Raw genomic sequence first — 13,017 nt, 5'->3', positions numbered from 1 at the left:
ACTTGCTGCTCCTTCAGGGCAAAGCCTGAATCTGATTATATCTTCATACCCTAGCAGGTGTGTGGCTCACAATAAATGTGTAACAAATAAATAGCATAACATCCCATGAGCTAAGCATGTATCTGCCTCAGGACTTCTAGGTTTACTGTTCCCTGTGCCTGCGATGGGCTACTTCCGGACAGTCCCACCCATTTGTGTCTCTGCTCAAATTTACCACCTCAGAGAAGCCTTCCCTGGCCACTCTGTCTAAGACAACATCCCCAGTCACTCCCCCCTTGGGGCTTCCCTGTAGCTCAGATGGTGAAGAATCTGCCTGCAATGCAAGAGACTGGGGTTCAATCCTTGGGTTGGGAAGATCCCCTGGAGAAGAGCATGGCAACACACTCCAGTATTCTTGCCTGGAGAATCCTGTGGACAGAGGAGCCTGGCAGGCTACAGTCCATGGGGTTGCAAAGAGTCAGACATAACTGAGTGACTAACACTACTCCGATTCATGGGGTTGCCAAGAGTCAGACACAACTGAGCGACTGAACTGAACTGAACTGAACACTACACCACACTGCTACACCACACCACACCACTACACCACACCACTTCTACTACCACTCCCTTACCCTGCTTACTATTATGACGTATTTTTCTTTGTTTGTTGATCATCTCCCACTATACTGCAAACTCCAGAGCTCTAGGACTTTATCTCATTCATTACTGTATCCCCAGGATCTAAAATAATGCCTGGCATAGTAGATACTCAATAAATGTCTATTTTATTTATTTTATTTGGCTACACTGCATGGCATGCAGCATTTTAGTTCCCTGACCAGGAATCGAACCTGTGCCCCCTACATTGGAACCATGGAGCCCTAACCACTGGACTACCAGGAAACTCCTCACAATAAATTTTTGTGGAATGCATAAATAGCGTGGAAAGAAGTGATGGAGGAATTTTGGAATGTAGTGACGGGGAGAAGAGGTTGAAAATACTGTAAAATAGAGAAATGCATAAATGGAAGGTACAGGTCCCCAAGGCCAGACTTGGCCACATCAGGTATGGGAGTGAAGACAGAATCCAGACTCAGGAAGGAAGGGAGGGAGCAGGATGAGAGCCAGGTAGAACTTTGGAGCAGGGTCCTGAGGGAGTAGAGCTCTCCTGGGAAAGCTCCAGTTTAGGTCGAGGAAATAGAATGGGCTGGAGGCTGAGGCGTTTACTCAGATCTAAAGATAATATCCACCCCAAGCCCAGGCCTCTTTTGGCCAGATGGTGCTAGAGGAGCCTAGGCATCTGTTCCTCTGTAAATTATCCGTGCTGCCTCCTGTCTCTCTTCTCTGGTGACAGCCGGAACAATTGTCCAGGAATTCCATCTGCTCCCCTGTCCTTCTCCCCTCCACAGCTCATCAACATTTCAGAGTGGAGAGGTGTCCTCTTTCCCTGGGCTCGAGGGTTGGGAGTCGGGTTTGTCTCTTGGTGGAACTGGCCTCAAGCTCTCACTCCTCGAACAACACAACAAATAAAACTTCAGCAGAGATTCCCAGGCCCCTGGAAGGAGAGGTCAGCCATCTTTATTTCTCATCCTGTCTATGTTTTTCAATCCCATGCAACTTTGTATTGTTATTAATTTAATAAACTTATACTAAATGAATCAATTATATTGGTTCTTACACAGCTTTTCAAATAAGGGTTCCCAATCATTGTACATTTATTTTTTTATTATTTTTTTTAATTGGAGGCTAATTACTTTACAATATTGTGGTGGTTTTTGCCATACATCACTGTACATTCCTGCATGCGTGTCCTCAGTGACTCAGTCATGTCTGACTCTGTGAGACCCTATGGACCATAGCTCTCCGGGCTCCTCTGTCCATGGGATTTTCCAGGCAAGAATACTGGAGTGGGTTGCCATTTCCTTCTCCAGGGGATCTTCCTGACCCAGAGTTCAAATCGCGTCTCCTGCATTGCAGGTAGATTCTTTACCACTAAGCCACCTGGGAAGCCACATTTCTGCATATTTCCCTTTAGATTGCCCATACAGGGACTTCCTTGTGGTTCAGTGGCTAAGGCTCCTTCCTCCCAATGCAGGGGGCCTGGGTTTGATCCCTGATCAAGGACCTAAATCCCACATGCCACAACTAAGAGTTTGCACGCCACAGGAAAGATGGAAGATCCCACAGGCTGCAACAAAGACCCAGCACAGCCAAATAAATAAATATTTCTTTAAAAATAATTTTAAAATTACCCATACAGTACTTTCAAAATGTGAAATTTGTTGTGATATAAGACCACAACAGATTATTTTGAAATGACTTTTACTATTTTCTGAAAGGAATCTGCCTGAAGGAAGAAAGAGAAAAGAAAGATTGTCTCTCTACCTTTCCCAAAATTGTCTTGGGATCCATAGGGAGAGGAAAGTCCATGAACTGTCAGGTAAACAAATTTAGTGTAAATAAATCTGAAAAACTATTTAAGTTTATATTTTGTAAGCAGGGAAAGTGGCAGTAAACATAAACATATCTTTGAAAAGAAAGGAAGTCACAGTCCTCCAGAGTTTTTAACTTTTAGCATATGCAAAATAAACTTATTTTTACTATGAAGGAGCTGGTTGACATCATCACTCCTCTCCTTGTGGATGTGCAAATGTACAAGTGTGTGTGGCTTTTTTTAAATGTTTATTTATTTGGCTGCACCGAGTCTTAGTTGGCGGCTTGCAAGATCTTCCATCTTCGCTGTGGCATGCAAACTCTTAGTTGGGGTATGTGGGATCTGGTCCCCTGACCAAGGTTCAAACCCAGATCCGCTACATTGGGAGCATGGGGTCTTAGCCACTGGGCCACCATCATGGGAAGTCCCTATTATGGTAGCTTGCAGGACCTTAAACCATATTCAGTCATTTGAGTTGCAGCTGACTTTATCTACTAATAGTTTAGGAGGCTGTCTTCTTGTTTGTGACCTGATTAGACCTGCTGAACTCCTTTTACATGATTTTTCTGACAATGCTTTCAAAACCTCAAGAGGTGATAACTTAGTCTGCTTCCCTAGATTTAAGTTATACACATTTCATAATTCTTCTATCTATTAATAGAATACCACAGCTGCCACCCTGGTGGATAAGCTTTTATTACACTTAAATGTCTTTTTTCCTATCTCAGGATGTTGAATTTGGTGTAAGGCTAAGAAATGTAATTTTAAAGACCTTGAAACTGGATAGGATCTTGCATTCTTTAATATTCTTAAAGCCTCTTAACTGTTAAAGATAGGATTATGACAACAGCCAAAAGGTGGAAGCAACCCAATTGTAAAGGATAAATGGATTAACAAAATGTGGCATATACATACAATGGAATACTTTTTAGCCATTAAAAGGAAATTCTGACACACGCTGCAACACGGATGCACCTTGAAGACACTGCAATATGTACAATAAACCAGTCACAAAAGGACGGATACTCCATGATTCCACTCTTATGAGAGGCCTAGAGTATTCAGGTTCTTAGAGACAGAAAATAGAACGGTGGTTGCCAGGTGCTGGGGAATGGGGGAGTTAGTGTTTAGTGGGTATAGAGTTTCAGTTTGGGAAGATGAAAAATTCTGGAGCTGGATAGTGGTGATTGTACAACAAGGTGAATGTTGGCAATCAGTGTTAATGCCACTGAACTGTACACTGAAAATTAGCTAAAGGGACCTCCCTGGTGGTCCAGTGGCTAAGACTCTGAGCTCCCAATGCAAGGGGCCCGGGTTCAATGCCTGGTCAGGGAACTAGATCCCACATGCCATAACTAAGACCTCATATGCACAACTAAAGGTCCTGTGTGTTGCAACTAAGATCTGGCACAGCCAAATAAATATATACATATTTTTAAATAAATTTCTGTGCTCTGTTTATTCATCTCCCCCACTCCCACTTCTACCAGCAACCAATCTGTAATCTTTAAAAAAAAAGTTGGCTAAAATGGAAAATGTCATATATATTCTACCACAATAAAAACATTTCCAGTAAAAAGTTATTTTTAAATACACAACCCATACATTTTTATATAATACTGAGTTTTGTGTTCTGACTTCTGGTGGAGTCCCACCACAGTCAGCTCTAAGGCTGGGACTTCTTAAGGGCAGGGCTTATCTCTCACCTCAGACTTCCGGCAAATGCGTCCCTTCTCAGACTTCAGTTTTGAGTCCTGGGGAAGCTCAAAAAGGTGCAGAAGCAACAGCTTATCTCCCTTTCTGGACCACACTGGGGCCCATTCATTAGGCCCTACTTCACTCTGACCCATTATCAGCTGGGTAGTTCTGCCACCCCCTGTCTCTTTGCCAAATCACAAGGGCTTCCATCCATCCCAGGTGTGCATTGACACTCGGCCTCGAACGTGTATGCTGTCCTACAGATCAGGTGACTGGGGCTTGTACATGAAATGTGAAAAGAGGGGCCCAGCTCCCAGAGGCTTCAAGGAAAACTCTGGGGATGGCTCCTTTAGCAGCTGCTGGAGGGGCTAGAGCAGGACCTGCCTGGGGTGTGGCCTCCCCCACCCCCTCATGGGCACTGGCTGCTGTGTGAACACTTGGTACCACTGAGCTTTGCACTCAGAGTTCTGGATGTGGGTGAGCCTCTTGTCCTTCCGGGCTTGTGCACAGGAACTGCACACTCTCATGGCTCCAGATAGAGGCATCCCCTCTCTTGACATGTGGACGTGAGCCATGTGACTGCACTTAGCTCATCAGCAGGCAAAGCATCTCACTCTGCCACTTCTCAACTAACCCCGAGGCCCACAGTCAGCATCAACCCTAGTCCAGCTTCCTCCCTTTCCCTGAGCAGGTATCCCAGTTACCCCAAGCATGGCATCTGGGGCCTGAGTCTTGGCACTCCATCCCCTAAGGCACATAAGCCCTCCACCCCACCCCCACAGTCAAACAAAGCCAAAAGGAGGGGCACAATAGCTGGTTTAGTTTTCAGGCCTTGAGCAGCTGCCTCCACTCCTGCTCTGAGGGAGAGGTAGGGGTGGAGGACAGGAAGCAACCAGAGAGGGAGGGCATTTGTGCAGGGCCCTGGGCTGGCAGAAAGCCCCAGCAAAGGGTGGGACAATACAAACACGCCTGACTCCTTGCCTGCACAACTCAGCTTCCACCTACAGCCCCCACTCGGTGGACTGGCCAGAACTGGCTTGGGGAAGCAGTAGCAGGAAGGAACAAGCAGGCAGATGATTGTCCCTTACCTGGTGAGGACAAGGGGCAGGCCTGCATGCCCCTGGGTCTCCATGAGGTCTTAACCCTACAGGTGTACCTGGACCCCTGTTTACACGGAGCGTGTGGGTGGTGAGTGGGTGTGCCTGCCCTACTAGACTGTCAGCTACTTGAGGTCAAGGCCCAGTATCTGTTTTCATTCGTATTAATTCATGCATACATTTGACTGATGCTTACTGAGTGTGTGGGGTCCTTTCCCAGCTCCTGACCACATGCTAGGCTCTGACAGGGAGAAAGAGAAATATCTGTGGGTGGGTCCATGAATGTGCAAATAAATGAGGCTCTCCTCTTGTTCCCCATTCTCTTGTCTCTGCATCCTCATTTGGTGTTGGTAATATACAAAACTTTTGGTTTGAAAGGAGGTTAGGGAGAGAGGAAGGGGACTTGGAGACCTGCCCCCAAGGTGATAGGTGGGAAGGCCAAGAAAGATGAATCCACATGGTTGGGGGCCCTGGAGGAGAGGTTGACTGGCTGGTACTGAGAAAGGAAATGCTCAGGAAAGTGGGGAATCCAGAAGGTTGGAAGACTGGGGTGTTCTAAAGCAGTAGTTACTGGCAGAGTCTGGGATCAAAGCCAGAAATGAACCTTAGATGTCTACTGGCACCCTTCTAAAAGAGGCCACTCACTAATCAGGCAGGCTTAGGAGAACCCCAAAGTCATCACGTTTTTAGCCTAACTGTTCCCAAAGTCTTCCAAAGAGTAGCCACTAAGTTGTATTGTGAAGCAGAAATCAAAGCCAAGAGTTGATAAGCACCAGATAGCCCATACCAGTCAGTTTTCACAAGGATAAGAGCAGGGCTGTGATGGACTTCCCTGGTGGTCCAATGGGAGCTCAGTCCCTGGTTGGGGAACTAAGATTCCGTATGTCACAAGGTGCAGCCAAAAAAGAAAAAAGAAAATCAAAGTCCTTGCCCTCACAGTGTTTATAATCTAATGGAAGGAGCCAGCCAATGTATAAATATGCTAATAGATGTATAGGCCAGGTGGGGATAAGAATTATGGAGAAAAATTAAGTAGGGGAATGGAAATATGCCTGGGGTAGAAATGGGGTTATTCTATAGTGTAACTGGGGAGGGCCTCTTTACTAAAGTTAAATTTGAACAGAGGACTGAATGAAATGAAGGAGTGAACTATGAAAATATCTGAGTAAGAGCATTCCAGGCAGAAGGAACAGCTAGTGCAAAGGTCCTGAGGCAGAGAACATGCTTGATGTGTTCAAGTACCAACACAGAGGCCAATTTAGCTGGAGCAGAGCAAGGATGGGGAAGGTAGGGGACAAGGTCAGACGAGATCCACTGGAAGGGTTTGAGCAGAGATGTGACAATCTGACCTCTACCTTTTAAATAAACTTTTTAAGGACTTCCCTGGCAGTCCAGAGGTTAAGACTCCACACTTCCAATGCAGGGGATGTGGGTTCAATATCTGGTTGGGGAACTAAGATCCCACATGCTTCAGGACATGACCAAAAAAACCCAAACTTTTTATTTTGAGTAATTTGCAATTTACAGGACATTGTAAAGTGAGTTCCCATATAGCATTCACCCAGTTTATCCTAGTATTAACATTATACATTCAGTTCAGTTCAGTCGCTCAGTCATGTCTGACTCTTTGTGACCCCATGAATCGCAGCATGCCAGGCCTCCCTGTCCATCACCATCTCCCGGAGTTCACTCAGACTCACGTCCATCGAGTCCGTGATGCCATCCAACCATCTCATCCTCTGTTGTCCCCTTCTCCTCCTGCCCTCAACCGCTCCCAGCATCAGAGTCTTTTCCAATGAGTCAGCTCTTCGCATGAGGTGGCCAAAGTACTGGAGTTTCAGCTTTAGCATCATTCCTTCCAAAGAAATCCCAGGGCTGATCTCCTTCAGAACGGACTGGTTTTATCCCCTTGCAGTCCAAGGGACCTTCAAGAGTCTTCTCCAACACCACAGTTCAAAAGCATCAATTCTTCGGCGCTCAGCCTTCTTCACAGTCCAACTCTCACATCCATACATGACCACAGGAAAAACCATAGCCTTGACTAGACAGACCTTAGTCGGCAAAGTAATGTCTCTGCTTTTGAATATGCTATGTAGGTTGGTCATAACTTTTCTTCCAAGGAGTAAGCGTCTTTTAATTTCATGGCTGCAGTCACCATCTGCAGTGATTTTGGAGCCCCGAAAAATAAAGTCTGACACTGTTTCCACTGTTTCCTTTCTATTTCCCATGGAGTGATGGGACCGGATGCCATGATCCATTACTGTGGTACATTTGTTCCCATGGAGTGATAGGACCGGACGCCGTGACCCATTACTGTGGTGCATTTGTCAAAACCATGAAGTCAGGGCTTCCCCAGTGGCTCAGTGGTAAAGAATCCCCCTGGCAGTGCAGGAGACACGGGTTTGATCCCTGGTCCAGGAAGATCCCACAGGCTGCGGGGCAACTAAGCCTGTATACCACAGCTATTGACCCAGTGCTCTAGAGCCCGGGAGCCACAACTACTGAGCCCACAAGCCCCAACTGCTGAAGCCTGCAACCTCTACAGCTTGTGCTCTGAAACAAAAGAAGCCACGACAATGAGAAGCCTGCTCACCACAGCTAGAGAATAGCCCCCACTGGCTGCAACAAGAGAAAAGACTGTGCAGCAGTGAAGACCCAAAATAAATAAATAAAATTATCGTTTAAAAATTAGGAAGCCAGCACTGGTACTTTGTGCAAACTAAACTCCAGACTTTATCCAGACTTCACCAGTTTTTTCACTAATGATTTGTTTTTCTATTTCAAGATTCAGTTTAGAAACCACATGGCATTTAGCCGGCTTTCACTTTATCAGGATCACCACGGCTGCTACACGATAATAGAAGACCCATTAGGAAGCTGTTGCGGTCATCCAGGCAGTAAATAGTGGTGCTTGACCCAAGTGTTAGAGGTCAGATTGTGGAAAGCGAACAAATTCTCAGTTGAAGGCAGAGTCAACAGGATTTGCAGGACACGGGATGTGAGAGAAAGAGGAGAGTTAAGTATGATGCCAAGGATTTTAGCCTAAAACACTTGGCCATTCACTGATAGAGGTGAGACTGACATAGGAAGCCATCTGGGACTGAAATCAGGACTCCGTCTTTGGGCATGCTAACTCTGAGTCACCTATTGGAGAATCCCAGCTGGAGATGTCAATCGAGTAGGCAGTTGGATACATGAGCCTGGATTTTAAGGATACATCTTAAGTTGGAAATATAAACTTGGGAATGATTAGCTTACAGCTAGTATTTAAAGTCATTAGGCTGGAAAGGAGTGGGTGCAGCTGGAAAAGAGAAGAGGTCTGAGGATGGAGCCCTGGGGCTGTGGAAGAAATTAGAAAGATGAAGCAAAGGGGACTGAGGAGGGGCAGCCGTTGTGGTAGGTAGGAAAGCTTGCGAGATAGATCCTAGAGACCTGGGGAGCCACCATGTCCAAGGCAGCTCACAGAGCCACCAAGATGAGGACTGAGAAGCAACCCTTGGCAATGGCGATAAAATCAGTGACCTTGACAAGGGGAATTCTGGTGGAGTGGTGGGGCAAGTGTGGGTCCAAGAGATCATGGGGGGAAATGAGGTGAAGACAGGTGTTGACAAATGTTTTTGAAGAATTTTCAGTAAAGAGGAGCCAAAAAACATAGCTGGAAGAGAATATGGAATTGGAGGGAGGTTGCTGACTCTTTGAGAAAGACCCTGATGCAAAAAAAACAAAAACAAAAAAAAACCCTGATGCTGGGAGAGATAGAAAACAGAAGGAGAAGAGGGCAACAGAGGATGAGATGGCTGGATGGCATCACTGATTCAATGGACGTGAACTTGGCCAAACTTCGGAAGATGGTGAGGGACGGGGAAACCCGGAGTACTGCAGTCCATGGCGTCGAAAAGAGTAGGACTTGACTTGGTCACTGAACGACAACATTTATTTTAAGATGGGAGACAGGATGATGAAAATGAGCCCACAGAGAGCAGACTGATGATGCAGAGGGGATGAGGAGAACTGCTGTGGCCCCTGAGGGACACAGGTAAGAAGGGATGGGGAACTAGTGCCCAGGTCGGGGGAGGGGGTCACCTGTGTAAGAGAACTGGCATCGCATCAATGGTAACAGATGCGAGTATGTGGAGACAGATGCAGGTAGGCGGAGGAAGCATGTGGGAATTCTCTTCAGGCTGCTTCTATTTTCTTCGTGAAGTTGGAAGCGAGACTACCAGCAGGGGGAGGAGGAACCAAGGGGTTGGCAGTTGGGAGGAGAAAGGAGAAAGCAAAAATAACCATCGAGGAGGCTGAGAGTGCACAACACTGGGGAAAAGCAGAAGCACGAGTGTTCAACACAAAGAGTGCTTGAGGATATGAAATTAAGTGACACCAGACAGCCTAGATATGTGTTATTTTCAGCCGCATTCAGCTGCTTGGGTGTTGGCTGTAGAACATACCATGGTGGGGTTTTACCAGATGAATATGATGGGAGAGAGGGGCCAGGGAGTTGGGAGTTGGTATAGACAAGGCGCTGATTATCATGATAGATCGTGGAATCAAAGCTGGGTAAGGAGGGAAGGGTGGATGTGATGGGGGTAGGGGCTGCTGAAAAGAAGGTGAGATCAATGGTTGAGAGACAGGGCCAGCTTATCCACAGGAGGCACAGTGCCAAAGGCCTGCAATACTTTTAGGGGCCCACAAAATATTTTAATTTTTCTTCTGTAAAATCAGAAGAAAAAAGTGAATATAATAAAAGTGAAAATATAATAATGAATCCAACCTGGATTAAATTTATCTTGATACCAAGGCAATCATAAAATATAATGTTTAATATTCTTTCATGGAGGAAGAGGCCCATGCAGGCAGTGTCTAGGGCCCACTAAGGTTGTAATGTAGCCCTTATGAGTGATCCCTGTAGATCCAAATGCAATATTTGTTGAATGCATGTATTTTTAAAATATTAATTTATGTATTTGGGGCTGCACTGGGTCTTTGTTGCTGTGAGTGGGCTTTCTCTAGCTGCAGCGAGTAGGGGCTACTCATTTCGGTGCTCGAACTTCTCATGGCAGAGCACAGGCTCTAGAGCACAAAGGCTTCAGTAGCTGTGGCTCATGCGCTTAGTTGCGGAGTCTTCCTGGACCAGGGACTGAACCCATGTTCCCTGCACTGGCAGGTGGATTCTTAACCACTGGACCACCAGGGAAGTCCCTGTTGAATGCATTTATAATGGCAAAAAAAGTAAACACAACCTAAGTATCAAAAGTACCTGTTTGAGTCCAGGTACTATGGGCTGAAAAGAGAGGATCTGGTTATAGGAAAGTGTAATACTTAAAATTATGGACTGTGTGAAACAACCGGTAGTAACAAGATTCGGGTGGGAACATCCTTCTCATTGGTGGAGAGGAAGAAATCAAGGGAATGGGCAGCTGGTTTTTATCAGTTTGGCCACCTGTTGTGAAGAGTCGACTCATTAGAAAAGACCCTGATGCTGGGAAAGATTGAAGGCAGGAGGAGAAGGGGATGACGAAGACAAGGTGGTTGGATGGCATCACAGACTCAGTGGACATGAGTTTGAGCAAGCTCTGGGAGATGGTGAAGGACAGGGAAGCCTGGCGTGCTGCAGTCTATGGGGTCACAAAGAGTTGGACATGACTGAGCGACTGAACAGCAGCATTGCTATAGTAACAACATCCCAAAACAGAGTGGCTTAAAACACCCACCATTTAACTGCTCATCCACTGTTTATCCGGTAATATGGCTGGACTCTGCTGAGCAGTTCTTGCTAGTCTTGCCAGGGCTCATTCATGAGCTAGAGTCATTTGGAAGCTTGACTGAGGCAGTTAACAGGACCCTCCTATATTGTGGATATTGACCAGGGCATCTCAGGTCTCCTTCATGGGGCTTCTTGTCTTCCAGCGTGCCAGACCAAACTTCTTTACATGATATTGGAAGTTTTCTGAGGGAGCAAACAGAAGCTGCAACGGTTTTTGGGACCCAGACTGGGGACTCACATAATGTCACTTCCACCATATTCTATTAGTCAAAACAAGTCCTAAGACCAGTCCAGATTCAAGAGCCTGAGAAATAGGTTTCCATCTTTTGCTGGGAGAAGCAGCAAAATCATTGCTAAAGGTCATGTGGGACAGGAGGAAGTGTAGTGGCCATCGTTGCAAACAAACTATCACGCTTACTGGAAAATTTGCCTATGTGGTACTGAATCAAGAATCACCAAGAGGGACTGCCCTAGTGGTCCAGTGGTTAAGACTTCGTCTTCCAATGCAGGGGGTACAGGCTTGATCCCTGGTTGGGAAGCTAAGATCCCATATGCCTCAAGGCCAAAAAACCAAAACCTAAAACAGAAGCAGTATTGTAACAAATTCAATAAAGACTTTAAATATGATCCACATTTTAAAAAGTCTTTTAAAAAAATCACCAAGAATTTGGCAGAAGGAAGGGTGAAGAGAGTGACATGCCAGGTGCTAAAATCTTCAAAACATGAAGTAAGTGATACAATCTGATGCCATCAACTTCCAAAGCTTCAAGTATCTTTATTGTTTCATCAGTGATTGCCAGTGAATTTCATTCATGGAAAGCAACTATTTATTTTTCACAAATTCTTTGATGCAGTCACTCATCAATTCAGACTCCGTCTTAAGGAAGGAATCTAAAAGATGAGGGAAAAAGCTATGTGAAAATCTATAGCACTACTATTTATCTTGGAGTTGTAGCTCAGTGTCTCGGATGATGTCTGGCATGGAGTAGTAGCACATACGTGCTGCATGAGTGCTGTGTGCTAAGTCGCTTCAGTTGTGTCTGACTCTTTGCCACCTTATGGACTGTAGCCCACCAGGCTCCTCTGTCCATGGGATTCTCTAGTAGCAGAGAGGTGCTCAGTAAATATTTGTGGAATGAATTTATAATGATGAAAAGCAAATACAACCTAAGTATCTAGTAATGAAGGCTGGGTTAGATAAATTGTGTGTGCTCAGTCACTCAGTTGAGTCTGACTCTTTGCGACCTCATGGACTGTAGCCCATCAAGCTCCTCTGTCCATGGAATTTTCCAGGCAAGAATACTGGAGCAGGTTGCCATTTCCTACTCCAGGGGATCTTCCTGACCCAGGGATTGAACCTGTGTCTCTTGTGTCTCCTGCATTGGCAGGCAGATTTGTTACCACTGCGCCAGGTTAAATAAATTAGGGTGGGAATCCCAGGTTAAATAAATTAGGGTATATCTATTTAACAGGCTATCATGCAGCCATAAAAATTATGCTTTTAATTAATTTATTTTAAAAATTTTCATTGGTGTTTAGTTGCCTTAAAATGTTGCGTTTGTTTCTACTGTACATCAAAGTGAATCAGCTACACATAATATTCCCTCTTTTTTGGATTTCCTTTCCATTTAGTCACCAGAGAGCACTGAGTAGAGTTTCCTGTGGTGTAAAGTACGTTCTCATTAGTTGTATTTTTATACATTGTATCCATCGTGTAGCTTTTGAAAACTATTGATATGTGATGCAGTGAAAAAAAAAAAAAAAACCACCAGGATATAACATTACAGGTTCTGGATAAAAACAGCTGTATAGGAAAAGGCGTCAACAACAACAGTGGTTTTATCAAGCAAATAGGATCATGGGTGATTTTTAAATTTTTATTTTATTCATTTATTTCTTGGCTGCACAGAGAAGCTTGTGGGATCTTAGTTCCTCAACCAGGGATTGAACTTGGGACAGGACAGTGAAAGTGCCGAGTCCTAACCACAGGACCACCAGGAAATTCCCCCAATTTTTACTTTATTCTAAAAGTTCTTTAATGTTAT

Source organism: Capricornis sumatraensis, chromosome 22 (assembly GCF_032405125.1).
Source record: "Capricornis sumatraensis isolate serow.1 chromosome 22, serow.2, whole genome shotgun sequence".
Lineage (NCBI taxonomy): Eukaryota > Metazoa > Chordata > Mammalia > Artiodactyla > Bovidae > Capricornis > Capricornis sumatraensis.
Note: the sequence above shows the minus strand (reverse complement) of the source record.